Below are 12812 nucleotides of genomic sequence, written 5' to 3'. Positions count from 1 at the left end.
GAAAGGTCGTTTCCTAAACGGTGCGTACATTTGACAAGTTCTCTGGAGCAAATAGTCAGAAGAACCGCAGCACACAATCCTTTACTTCCGTTGTTTGGACCGCGAGTCACCACTTTTTGTCCCGACGGACACACACTTGCAATGCAGCCCGCGGACGATGTTTGAAGTTCGGTGCATCAACGGTCGATTACAATTGACCCGAACGCATCTCTTGTTGTCCTACTCGTGCTCTTTCCTTCCTTTCTGTCTAAGTATTGGCTAAATTCTGCGAAATCCGTGCAGAAAAACCATTGCCTATAGGGAACTGCAGCTGCAATTCGCTCCAATGATCCTGGCGCCATCAACAGGAACACCGTCCAGGACCGTTAGCAGTTAGCTTGAGAGTAGACGACTCCAGCAGGACGGCATAAAAATGAAACCGCGACACCACACAAGAAACGCGCTTTTCTACTGCAACAGCTAGACAACGAACGCGCAATGCGACTGCAATCACGCATTTCTCATCGAACGCATCCTTTGCTGCGTTTTTCCCAACCCAAATTGAACACTCGTTTCCGTTCGTGGAAGCTGCACTCTCGCTGTACAGTTCAGGGTGATTGTAAAGGGGCGATTGTCAACGCTTCCAGTCCCCGTCCTTCAGAAGGAGCTACGTTGGGTGGTAAAATCGAACAGACCGGCGTCCATTGGAGCGATGGATGGTTTGATGAATTTGATGAAACATCACCGTGCTTCATACCTTCTCCACTGCTATGAACCAAGGCCAGAGAAGTTTGTTCGTAATCGAACGTTCGACGAGAGAGTCCCTCCATCATCGCCATCAACAACAACGAACGAACAAACAGTAGTGGCCAGAAGGACGACGTTTCGACGGATATCAATTGAAACTCGCTCGTTGGTCGTTGCCATGGACGGTGGAATGCATTCATGGTGCACCACGATGCACCGACCACGCGGTTCTTCCGGCACAACGATGCGTTGTGTTGTGTGTTGGAGTGTGGGCTGTTGTTTGGAAGCATTTTTTACGTCGATTCCACATCCTTTCCTCGTGTCAATTTGGGGTCTCTTTCTTGTGGATGGAAAGTTCTCTCGCTCTCTCACAATGAATATTCAAGAATAGTTTCGACCAACTTCCTAGTTGTAATCACGTCTACCGGGTTATTCGCTGTACTCCTTCCACCATGACATGTGAGTGCAGCAAATCAATAACTGAAAGGATTTCGCGAGAAGGCATCATGTCGACCCAGCCTTGTAAGTAACCAAAAAAACACGAATCAAAACACACATGCTACCGGCATCACACTCTTTTCGACAGTCGAACTCTATCGGTAAACGGACTTATCGCTATCGAATGTCATTGCCTCTGATGGAAGCCGATCAATACAATAGGGTTGGAAGGATTTTTCTTCCCATTTTTACACCATCCGACCCAAAAACGTTATTTGCTTTTATCCTGTCTCAGTGATGACAAACGTGGAAGTGGTTCCACCCACCAGGGTTGTCTCGGTTGACGTTCGGCGAGATTAGACATCCGGCCCGAATGCGGATGGATGGACACGTTTGTTCGCGTTGAGAGTTTTTTTCCTATTTTTGCTCCTGTAACGCTCGTCCTTCTGATTTTTGCCTTCAATCGTGCCCGGTCAGTGCATCAATGTACCGACTGTTTGAATGCACAATGCTGGTTGCATTTCTAATCAAATGAAAACTCCCTTTTTTGTCGGTGTGTCTTTTCGATATCGACGGTTGTCAGTCGGTCCGTCAGAGCTCGCTTATCCGCATACGTCCAACTGATAAGCGCCTGCCAGCCTCCATCTCTGCTCTTCTGCTACAGAAGCTCCATGCAACGATGCAGTTTACAATTGAGGTATACGACAAACGACGAACGTCAAACTGCAAAACTCGACATCGATCACACAGGCAGCTAGGCGTCTCCATGACAGTGAAGCGTTTTAGTTGCAATAGCGTGAATTCCTATTTTTATTCCGCCTTTCCGTCCCTCTTTTCACACGAACTGTGTGACGCTTTTTGTGGTGTTGAAGGCTTGATATCTGGCATATAGTTGGAGTCGAGTTTTTTTTTCTAATTCTATTATCTCACTTTACAGCGGGATTATGATGGAGATTTCGAGATGAGCCTTTTGCTTCACAGTTGCTGCTCGCTCCGGTTTGAATAAATCCGATCGCTAAACACTGATAGTGTGTACCAGAAATCCCACCTTGTCCTCTTCTCGTGAACCGTACTTGCCACTTTGCAAATGTGATTTTTCGCGACACTTAAACGTCACGCCCCGTCAGCAATTTGGGAGTTTGGGGTGGCTTTTGAAAGTCAGCGATGGGGTGTTATCCCGCATTTCCCACTCTGCGGTAGTACTTTGGTCCCGCTCAGTGTGGCTGGAAAAGGGTTGATAAAGTTTTTAGTGATTTTTAAGCTCCAAAACCAAGGAATGTAGGCCGAGTAAAGGGTTGCGGGTTAAATCCGTGCTTAGAGAGATCTAGGAGATTATGCAGGTTTGATTATGTTCGTAGCAGGAGAGCTAAATGTTAAATGGCGGTTGCCAGTTTTACGATCAGTTTTGGCCCAAAATGACATTTTCTCGGCAAAATAAAAATGTTTAAAATATGATAAGCATGCGGACTAGCTAAGTTTGCAATCAAAGTTTCTGGAGGCATCATTTCTCACAAACAATTCTTAAGATCTTTCTTAAGAAACAATTCCATTCACTTAAACAATTGTTGAATTTCGTTTTACAATGCATAATACGCCCAAATTTCAATGCGCACAGTTTTAATTTCTTTTCTAATGGCCATTATCCGCCGCCCATCCCAACACGGAATGAAACCCATTAAACCAGATTTCACCGATTAGCATGCCAAATGCCGGGGACAATTTGCTTATTTAGATGAGCGAAATCATCCCGCCATCAACGTTGGTGCGTTTTTTAATTCCTTCCTCCCATCAACACGTGCTGCTTGGTGGCCGTGCTTATCCTCCCTTCCGGTTCGTTTGCCTTTGGTGGAATCGGTGGTACTTGGGGACACTAATGTGGCGTGCGAGGAGATCCTTTTGGGGGAGAGAAATTAAAGACTCCCACTTCAACCGTAGCACAAGGTGACCAAATGTTCTTTTTTAATCGCCACGGCATCTTCCAAACCGCTGAGGAAACATCACCGACTGGCTACCATTTTAATTGCAAACGCTTCATTGCCATCGTTTATGGTGCTCTTCCTCTCTCTCTCTCGCTCATTTGAAGTACAGGACAGTATGGGTCAAAATTCTTGTTTTTTTGGTTCTATTTGTCCCAGAAAAAACATCTTAAATTTTCCGGCGTTTTATGGCAACGCATAAGGGTGACCTCGAAGGACATAACTAGAAAAAGGACACGCAGTTTTAAAAGCGAAGAAGGTGATTCGGGGTGATCATTAAGATGTCGTTTTATTTACCATTCTCACGATTAGCAGTATCGCAACCGACGGTGTCCGAGGCGGTCCGAAAGGTATGATTTTAAAACTGCTTCTTATCGCGTTCACCTCGCCCTTCCATGTCCTCGTTTTACCCGCCCCATCCACTCAACATGTCCGGAAATGAACGATACCAGCCATGATCCATCCTCAGCACAACCCACCCGCTCTGTGTTTCGCCCATCGAGATTGTGATGGCGACGATGACGCTGATGATGATGGAAAATGAGAGGATTAAAAAAGGTGCACGATGCGATGTAAAATATCATTCGTTTATCATTTTTTATGGCCGTTCTTGGGCCCTTTTCCCCCTGTTTTATCCCCTCGGACAGCCCATCAGTGGAGCAACACTGAATCCGTGTTTATACTGCTGCATCGTTTGCTGTCGAGGTTTTGATAGCGACGTGGACGAGTTTTAACTGCCAGACAAGCACCAAAAAGAATGAGACAAAACACGCGAATACACTCACACACAACCACATTTGCAGCAAACGCGATTTGTGGCGTACACTTTATCTACTGGCCAGGTGAACACATCCTGCAAGGAACCGTCGTCCTCAATGCTTCCAAAAAGGAGTCCTCCCTTTTGCTTTTGCTTGGCGTTTGCGAAAAACCCGACATTTTCCTTCTCTTTCATCGCTCATCACTCACGAGTCTCGGCATCCTTCCAAAACACCCAAACAGACACCGTGTGGATAAGTGTCTGAGAATGAAACGGAAATTAAATTTGATCCATTTGAGAAGATTATCGCTTCCTTGCCAGTAGTAGAGCCGGATGACGGCAGCCATTCCTCCGGAGTCTCTCGTGACACTTTGTCGTTGTCCTCCCGAAAAAGGCACTCCCTCGGTTGGGCTGAATGGTTTCACCTTGGACGGGACTGCCCGACTCCGGAAGGAGGGTTTGTCGTTTGGACAGCTGTGAAACACCCAGTGCCGCTCGTGCCTCGGCTACTAATGGGTGTCGGAAATGGGCTTGGAATTCTTTTACACCGTCGAGGACAACGACAGGACAGCGTTTAGAGAGAGCCATTGAGTAGTACGCGAGTGATCGTGTTGGTAATGCGAAGGAGTGCTTTTTGTCCCGATGCTTTTCGATGGTTGTATGATAAGCAGAAAAAGAAGCACGTAGGATCGGATTATTTGTACTCAATAATGTCCTTCCGAATTGGTTCGTATCGGATGGGTTATAAAGGATTTAGTTATTTTTTAAATTTACTGACCTTAAATGATAGTTAATGCCAAAATGACACCTGTCTCATCATCTACTGATCAATAATATATTCGTCATAAATGTAATTTGCAATCAGCTTTTATACAACATGCAAAACCGTTAATGGTGTATACATGAGCAGTAAACCATTCTCCAATCCAACTTTTCTACAATACACTTTCCTCACACAATATACGTTTATCTTTTCCCAAGGATTGTAAAACCATCTTCATGTAGCTAACAAAGGGAAAACTTTACTCTAAATACATCAAACCGCAATGGAAGACGTTTACCCAACAAAGCCCATTCTCTCATTTGTACCGTCGCTGGGCGACATTTGGTCGGCGTACGAGCCCGTTCGAGTGGCATGGTGCCGGCGAAAAGGGTACGACCGTCACCAAACCCCGCTGCTACGTGTGTATTGGTGTGTGGTTTATTTTGATAGCCTCTTAATAACATTATATCGCTTTTCCAGTATCAGCAATCGCACAGCAACAGAACTGCCGTGTGTTCCCAGCACCACATCGCGACCATTCGTGTCGTGTTCAGCATCCTTTCGCTCGTCCCCTCTGGTCTCCTTCGTCCTCCATCCTGCCTACCAACTCATCTTATCTTCCACACACCAGCTTCATCATTCGGTCAATCTGTGCATGTGTGTGCACGTATGTGTGTGTGTGTGTGTTTGTATGTGTGCGCTGAAGCAGGATTGCCGTCCTTATCAATGTCCTTTCCATCGGCGTAGTGTGCGCGCGCGTGTTTGTGTGTTTCCTCTCCACTGAAGGACGCGCTCAAAGTGTTTGCTTGATCGTATCCTGGTCGCGAGTAAACGTAAACAAACTACACCCACTACTCCAACCCAACGCGAGTCCTCGTCGCACCAACCAGGATGAGTGTGTTCGCTGATAAGGCGCAGTCTTGGGTGAAGGATGGCAAAATCTTAATCCACTGTTTCCTTCCCACGAATGGGAAGCCACTGGGGAAGCGCGCCATTCATCAGATTAGGGCTAGAATGCTTACCTTGGCGTAGAAGTTGGGACGTGCCGCGGTCGGTAATATACAACGACCTCTACGAGGCACCATTGCTATGTTCGTTTGGGGGAAAGGAACAGATTTTGATCTGAAGGATCCGTACGTGATTGAAAGCGTGTGATAGGGATAAAAAAGCCAGCCAAACATGAAACCGTTGAAACAAATGAGAATGCACTTCATCATACAGGCATTTTAGTCTTTTTGGGGAATGTTTCACAGTTAATGATACTGCAATAAACGAGATGCAGAGTAAGAACACGCGTTTTACCTTCTCTGGCTTGTCTATGTTCCTTTGCTGATAAGGGTTACAAATTCTAAACTGTCTTTTCATGATGTCTTTTTGTCTTCGGTTTTACTGAACGTCATATAATCCCTCAAATTGTATTCTTCATGGTGATTTCACCTATATTTCCTTATTCATAATTCTCGGTAAAGTTTGATTGTTTTTTTTATGTTTGGAATCTTCCCAAAAACTTAAACTTTCTAGACTACTTTAAAGTAAAGCAAAATCTGAAGCGTTAATTTAATAGTTATCTCTTTCAATGTTGAATGTAAGTAAGATAAATGAAATAAATGTTACAAGCTTAAAAAAACTCCACAAAACCCAACATCACCCTCGACAGACGCATAAAACGAGAAACCCCCAATAAAAATTACACCCAAATATTGCTTGTTCTGCATGCGGCACACCGAAGAATGGGTTTTTATCGCACACTTTCCATTCATTCCAGCAATCTCCAGCTCACATCTATCATATATCCTGCTCCCTCCTCCATCCTCTCCATCCTTTCCGACCCACCCCTCCGCAGGGATTGTCTGTCCTCATCACCATCGTCCCAAAATGGGGTTCCTTATCTGCCCGCCAAACAGACGGAAATGTATTGAATCGCTCCCAAATGCATCGCTGGCCGCTTATCTTGCGCTCACTTCCGCAACGGAATCCGTCTGTCCCTTTGGCGTGTGTATGGTGGTGTGAGCAGGCGAGCCAATGTCGCTGTGAGTGTGTGCGTGTGCGTGTGTTTGGAAGGATACATTTCGACCACCCGCTCGTTGGAACGATACGCGTTTTCGGTCGCTTATCTGTCGTCGACGATCGGCATTCGCAGAGCTTGCCGATTTCAGTCCGGTAAGAAAAAGATGAATGAGGATCGTACCGTGCTAAATGGAAGAAAAGAGAGAGAGAGAGGAAGTGGCTGAAGCACCGAGGTTGGGAACGGAATCGATAGAAGCGTTTGAAGCATGGCGACGAGATAGTCCCGATGAGATAGTGCGCGAATCGTGCCAGCACTTTGGCAAACGATGGTCGAATCGCCGAGAAACGAGCCATATCCTTGCGTGGTATTGCCTTCGAAGACAGGTGAATATCCTTGCGAAAGGAAGGAGCCGAGAAGGAGGAGAAGATTGAACGATAACAAACAAGCTAGCCTTGCTGTGTGTGTGTGGGGTGATGTAGCACGAGCAAACGACGAACGTGCGCGATAAGCCCGTGGACAGCGAGGAAAATGGGTTTTCCCTATACCCGAGCGCGATAAGGAACTATGTTTTTTTCCGTCCGTACCGTGCTGCGATCGAGACGGTCGAGACACGCAGCGTAAAGAAGCCATTACAGTAAGAGTGAGAGCGACCGAAAAGACGGCAAAGTTGGAAAGTTTACACACGAAAAAAAGCTACGAAAAAGATAAGGAAAAACATCGACAGGACCTACAACATCGACCAAGAACAGCAGTAGATAGCGAAAGTAGATAAAAGGCCAAAAACTCCCCCAACACGTTTGGTGAAAGAAAAGTACGTCAAGGAAAAAGGAAAAGCGCCCTCTACCCACGGACGCAATAGATAGCGAACGGACCGATAAGACGCGCACTGTTGCCTGTTCGCTCGGTAGTACGATTTATCATGACAAAGGATAAGAGCGCAGGTGGAGATGGCTTTCCCTCCCATTGCAGTTCCCCCAACGACTCACTAGATCTACAAACACAGACAAAAAAATCCAAAACTGCGATGTAGAAAAGATAGATAGCGTGCTATTTCCTACCAGCAGAAGTATGAAAGCAATGCGGACGAGCGACACGGGCGGGACAAAATGAGATGGATCTCGTGGTATCGTTCGTTCGGGGAGTTCGTCGTTTGTTGCATGAATTTTGATCTTATCGCCAGGGACGTCGCCATCGTCCACCGTTCTGTTCCGTGAGTCCTTTCGTTGGGCGGTCAGTTGGAGCTCGACACAACGAGACGTATCCCGGAGGAAAGAGTTCCCGAGGCGCGATAAGCAAACGCACCATAATGTGTCCCCAACCGTGTGCTGCCACGTGACGATGTTGTCGGACGGCAAGGACGATTCGATGCAGCGAAATCCCAAACACACACGGTCACGGTTCACGGATGCCATGTCCTGGCTTTTATGCATACGAGTCAAAGGGATCTTGTTTGGGTGGGTGAGATCGTCCAACAGTACCGGACCGGCGGAATATCCTTATCAAACAGTACAGATCAACTGAACGTTCCATCGGGTCAGGTTGTCTCGGGGAACTTGCGAGGACCCGTTAAGACATTGCACTATCACCGATTCGCCATCGCCATTTGTAGCGGTAATCAGCGGCACTCTCTGGAACTCTAGAATCGTGACACCATTTCACCATCGATCCCAACCCCCCAGACGGCTCCGTTCGGTATCTATGTTGTAAAATATAATAATATCGCTATCAGTTTCCATCAATCAGGATCCAGGTCGGTCGATGGAAAAGAGGAGAGTGTCAGAGGGAAGGAACGCTCCGATATAATGGCTAGTAGAGGCGTTTCTCGCAACAAACAAAACTCCAAGCGAAGGACGAACTTTTCCACCGCTGACGGTACTTCCGATCATATAGTGACTCACAGCGAGTGAGCGGAGGTGAGACGAATGGGTGAGCTCGAAAGCGAGATAAGAACCTCTTTTTGCCTTGGCTTATCAGTTGCTTTCAATCTTTCGATCCATTCGCTTGGTTTTTCACCTCGATTCTGAAGCAGGTTTTGACTAGCCAGCCCGACGGTAGGGACACAACAAGGAAGGACATTGACGGAAGTGAGGGAGATTCTAGCCGAAACAAATGATATCCTACCACCATGCACAGCGCCTACATGCGTTGCTGACTGCGTAGAGCACTGAAGGTATGTGAACGACTCCATAGTGTGTTGGATTCAACGTACGCAAAGAGTTGAGTGGACGTGGAGGTGGGTTTATACGTGATTCTACCCCGTGGCTCTTGATTGATGGCTTATGATAGTCGACCACCACACGTACAGGTGCATCACTGATTTTGGATTGCATTTTGGCATGTTCCCTACTTCGTCCTAAGCATGCAATTTTCGAGCTCCTGTTTTGTGGCTGATTCTTCCAAAATCATCGACCCCTGGTCCGGTATCCTCAGTCCTACCAATTGTCTGATTTCGGGACCGAACTCAGATTCTTCGTAAAAAGCATCAACATGACCCCTGGAATGGCTTTTATGGTTGATCGGACAAGCTCGATAACGGCAGGACCGATCGATCGACCCCACAAAACCCTTCCAACCCTGCAACTCCCTTCGTCCAGCTCGTGACATTCATTCTGGTTTCGTTTGCGTCCGATAACGAACAAATCTTCCTATCAGCGTCCGGGCGCGTCCATTTTGCCGAGCGTCAATTATCGGTTACCTAGGGCACGGGGAGGCTCGGTGGGCAAGGATTCGATTATCTCGAAATGTTCAAAACCCAGGCACGGGACCAGACTTCTGGAGCAACGTTTCCAACGAGTCCATCAGTGGAAAGGGACTCATTTTTGGGTGGGAGCACATCGGTGCTCTTATCGTGATCTTTCGACGCTCTATTCTTCTCGAAGTTGTTGGTGCACGTTGCAGACGAGCCTTCCTATCTAAAAAAATTAAGAAGATTAAAAAGAGGGAAAGAAAAAGATAAAACTTCTCGCCACACCAAATCTCATTCCATTGCAAGGTCAGCTGCATTATGTATATGTAATCCAAGAATGATTGTACCGGTGCGTTGATTTTATCACATTTCAGAGTGTTTTAGAGTGGAGGGAAACGAGTCAATGGAAGAAAATTATTCATTTTTATTTATACCATTTGTGATGGAGGCGCCTAGTTAATAATGTTTATGCTCATAATTTTTGTTTCGATTGATATACGAACGTATAGATTGATTGTTTAGCTAACGTAGTTCCTCATTTGTCCTGATAAAACAAAATATCATTTAAATAATTGTTTCTCTTCCTGTTTGTCTGTTCACAGAGTCTACAAACGTCATCTCTAGCCAACGAACTATGTTAAACTACGACACCAGGAACTAGACGACAGTGAACAATCATCAGAGGGAAACAATCGTGGAATTTAGCCAAAAACTGAACATTTGAAGTTCAAAAAAATTAAACACAAAAAATAAACTAAATTGTAAAGTTTGCGCTTTTCTACTTTATTAATAAAGGATTAGGTTAAGAGTAGCATTTGATTGCCTTCTTCGTTAATGATAATTTGTATGTATAATTGATGACAATGTGCATAAACAGGTAAGATTCAAAATAATAAAAAATGTCCATTTTTAACGGCTCTTCACACGTTTCCGTTAAATCGACTATATCGACTAAATCGTCAGTATCGCCACCCCAGCCGCAAAATCGGGTTTTCGCCGCGATTTTCGACCAAGCGAAAATAAAAATTATGCCATTTGTATGGGGCGAACACACACACACAAATTATGGTGGCTGATTATGGATGGGAAGATTATGGTTTTGTCTTTTGTTTCACTCTCGCTCACAGACGATGATGTCCCGTCGCATTCTCTCCATGTTATCGGCTCAACGGTATGGTTGTTGCTGCTCTTTCTCACCCATGAGGAAGTTTTCTTTCTCCTTGTTTTTCCCATGTGTAGCAATGGCATTGGCTGCGAACGATCATCTTCCTCACGATATTTTAGTTAGTTAAAGGGAAATTGATAGAAAAAATGGCTCTGGCACACCAAATGCTATACAAATTCGTGCACGTTGATGTGCCACACAGTACGGAAAGCGTTTTGTGACTAGCACAACCACAAACACAGTATATTTGGGACACATTTTGGTATACTTTTTCTGCGGTCGAGCAACAATTAAATGCCGCATATTGTACATCATTTAAACCAAAAGGCAGAATGCATTTTATCATAATTGTGCTATTCGCTTCGACATGCGCCCCGACTCATTAAACGTATGCTGTGATTAGATCAGTTCCTACGAGGCCAGACGAGTTCGATTCTCATTCGGACCATTCTTCAGGGATCAAGAGCCGACTATCCGGTAACGTGGTTTTAGTAAGGTAAAGAAGCCGTTACAGCCCGGTCCACAGTATTACTCGTTACGTCAAAGAAGAAGAAAATTTGTACGGAAAGATGTGGGCTTGAGTTGCTGCGCTCGGCCTCAGCATGTGGGGGATGCAAGATCATCTGTACAACAAAGAAAGTAGAGAGATGGCAGGGAGCTGTGGAGTCTTATCGACCACGGGCTGCAATTGACTACGTGGTTCCACGGAGCGCTAGTATGTGGTCAGCGAGTTCGAGTCGACCCAAATGATCGGGATCGTTTACGGATGGTTCCGACAGGGAAGGATTACGAAGGATCCTTTCCTTGGGGCCCCACGCGGCCGCTTAGTTTGTGTACTGGTTAATCCGCCCCTGCCCGCGCCTCACTATTGTTTGCCTGAAGGCTTACAGCAAATACGGTTTACATTTGTTATTCTAAACTATGCTAGCATTATTGAACAGCAATACGAAAGAAAAGGGATGGGAAGGAAAGAAGGAGAAAGGGAGTAAATAAATGGGGAGCTAACAAGAGCGGAAGGAAGCGGAGGAGCAGGAAGGGTGATAGTCGAAGAGGTGATTGAGAAGATGAAAGCGGGGATTGCGTGTAGTAGCGTTTACTGTTCCGAAGCGACGATGGGTTCTAAACAATGGGGGACGAGAGCGAAGCGAACTGCAGGGAGCATACAGGAACGGGGAGGATATACAGGAAGGGAACAACATGCATTTTTTGAAAATCGATGTTCTTCCTTCTGTATTGTCCACATTGTCCACATCAATCTTATGAGCTGCGGATCGTACAAAGCTTCTTCATCTTTTTCTTATTTGACGCAGTAACCATTGCTTTTCTGTCTGTCTCAACCACTCCTTTCTTCTTCTTGGCGCAACGACCTACGCGGTCATGCCGGATAGTTAACCGTTGCTACGATAGACGGTCCATACGAGGCTTGAACTCATGGCGAGCATGTTGCTAAGTCGAGCGAGTTGACGTGACCTGTTACTAATTGGTTTACCCCTAGCGAGATAGGCAGTCCTGGGCCACTAGGATCAAACGGGACTTGAACGCAGGACGGTCACGTTGTTGTGTTGTGTTCGGGTAGTACGATAACGAGGGGCAGCCAAATCCAGCCAAGCCATCCATAAAATGCGGGGACGCGTGGAGCAGCTTTGCGCGTGAAAGGACCGGCTGCATCACCGGCATTTGAGGCTCCCGGGGGCCGGTCGCCACAGCCAATCCCCGAGCGCAGCCGCAGCGTTATCGACTATGCATGCAGCATAAACGCCACTTACGCATCCTGCGTCAATCGCCAGGACAACGACGGGCTAGAACACAACTTTCTATGCCATCCTCCAGGCAGCGACATGGCCGCGCAGCACCATCCGCAACGATGATGCGTCTCTAAAAAAGGCGAGAGAAGGAGCAAGCCAGGCAACGCGAGCGATGCATGCGTCAGCCAAGCCGGAGCGAGTCGCTCCTCGCTTACAGCATCGAGCGAGAGGCGGGGGAGACGTTCCTTTTTCTCTTCCGAACAGTAGACCCCGGTAATTAGAATTAAAAGGGTACACTATGGTGGGTAAATCCTAACCTTATATCCGGTCGGATGGAGAGAGGGAGGGAGGGAGAGGATTGGAGGGTTTGTACATTATTAAAGAAAAAAAAAAATGGAAAGACAATATGTGTTCAATGATATCCTTCATTTTAATATTTGACCTTCCGTTGACTTTGGCTAAGCATTGGTTGGCTTAACATGGGCGGTCTAGTGCATTGAATGATCTTTTGTTTGAATTGTTTTTTTGCACAAGCGCAACTAACTGCA

Source organism: Anopheles coluzzii, chromosome 3, assembly GCF_943734685.1.
Source record: "Anopheles coluzzii chromosome 3, AcolN3, whole genome shotgun sequence".
NCBI lineage: Eukaryota > Metazoa > Arthropoda > Insecta > Diptera > Culicidae > Anopheles > Anopheles coluzzii.
Note: the sequence above shows the minus strand (reverse complement) of the source record.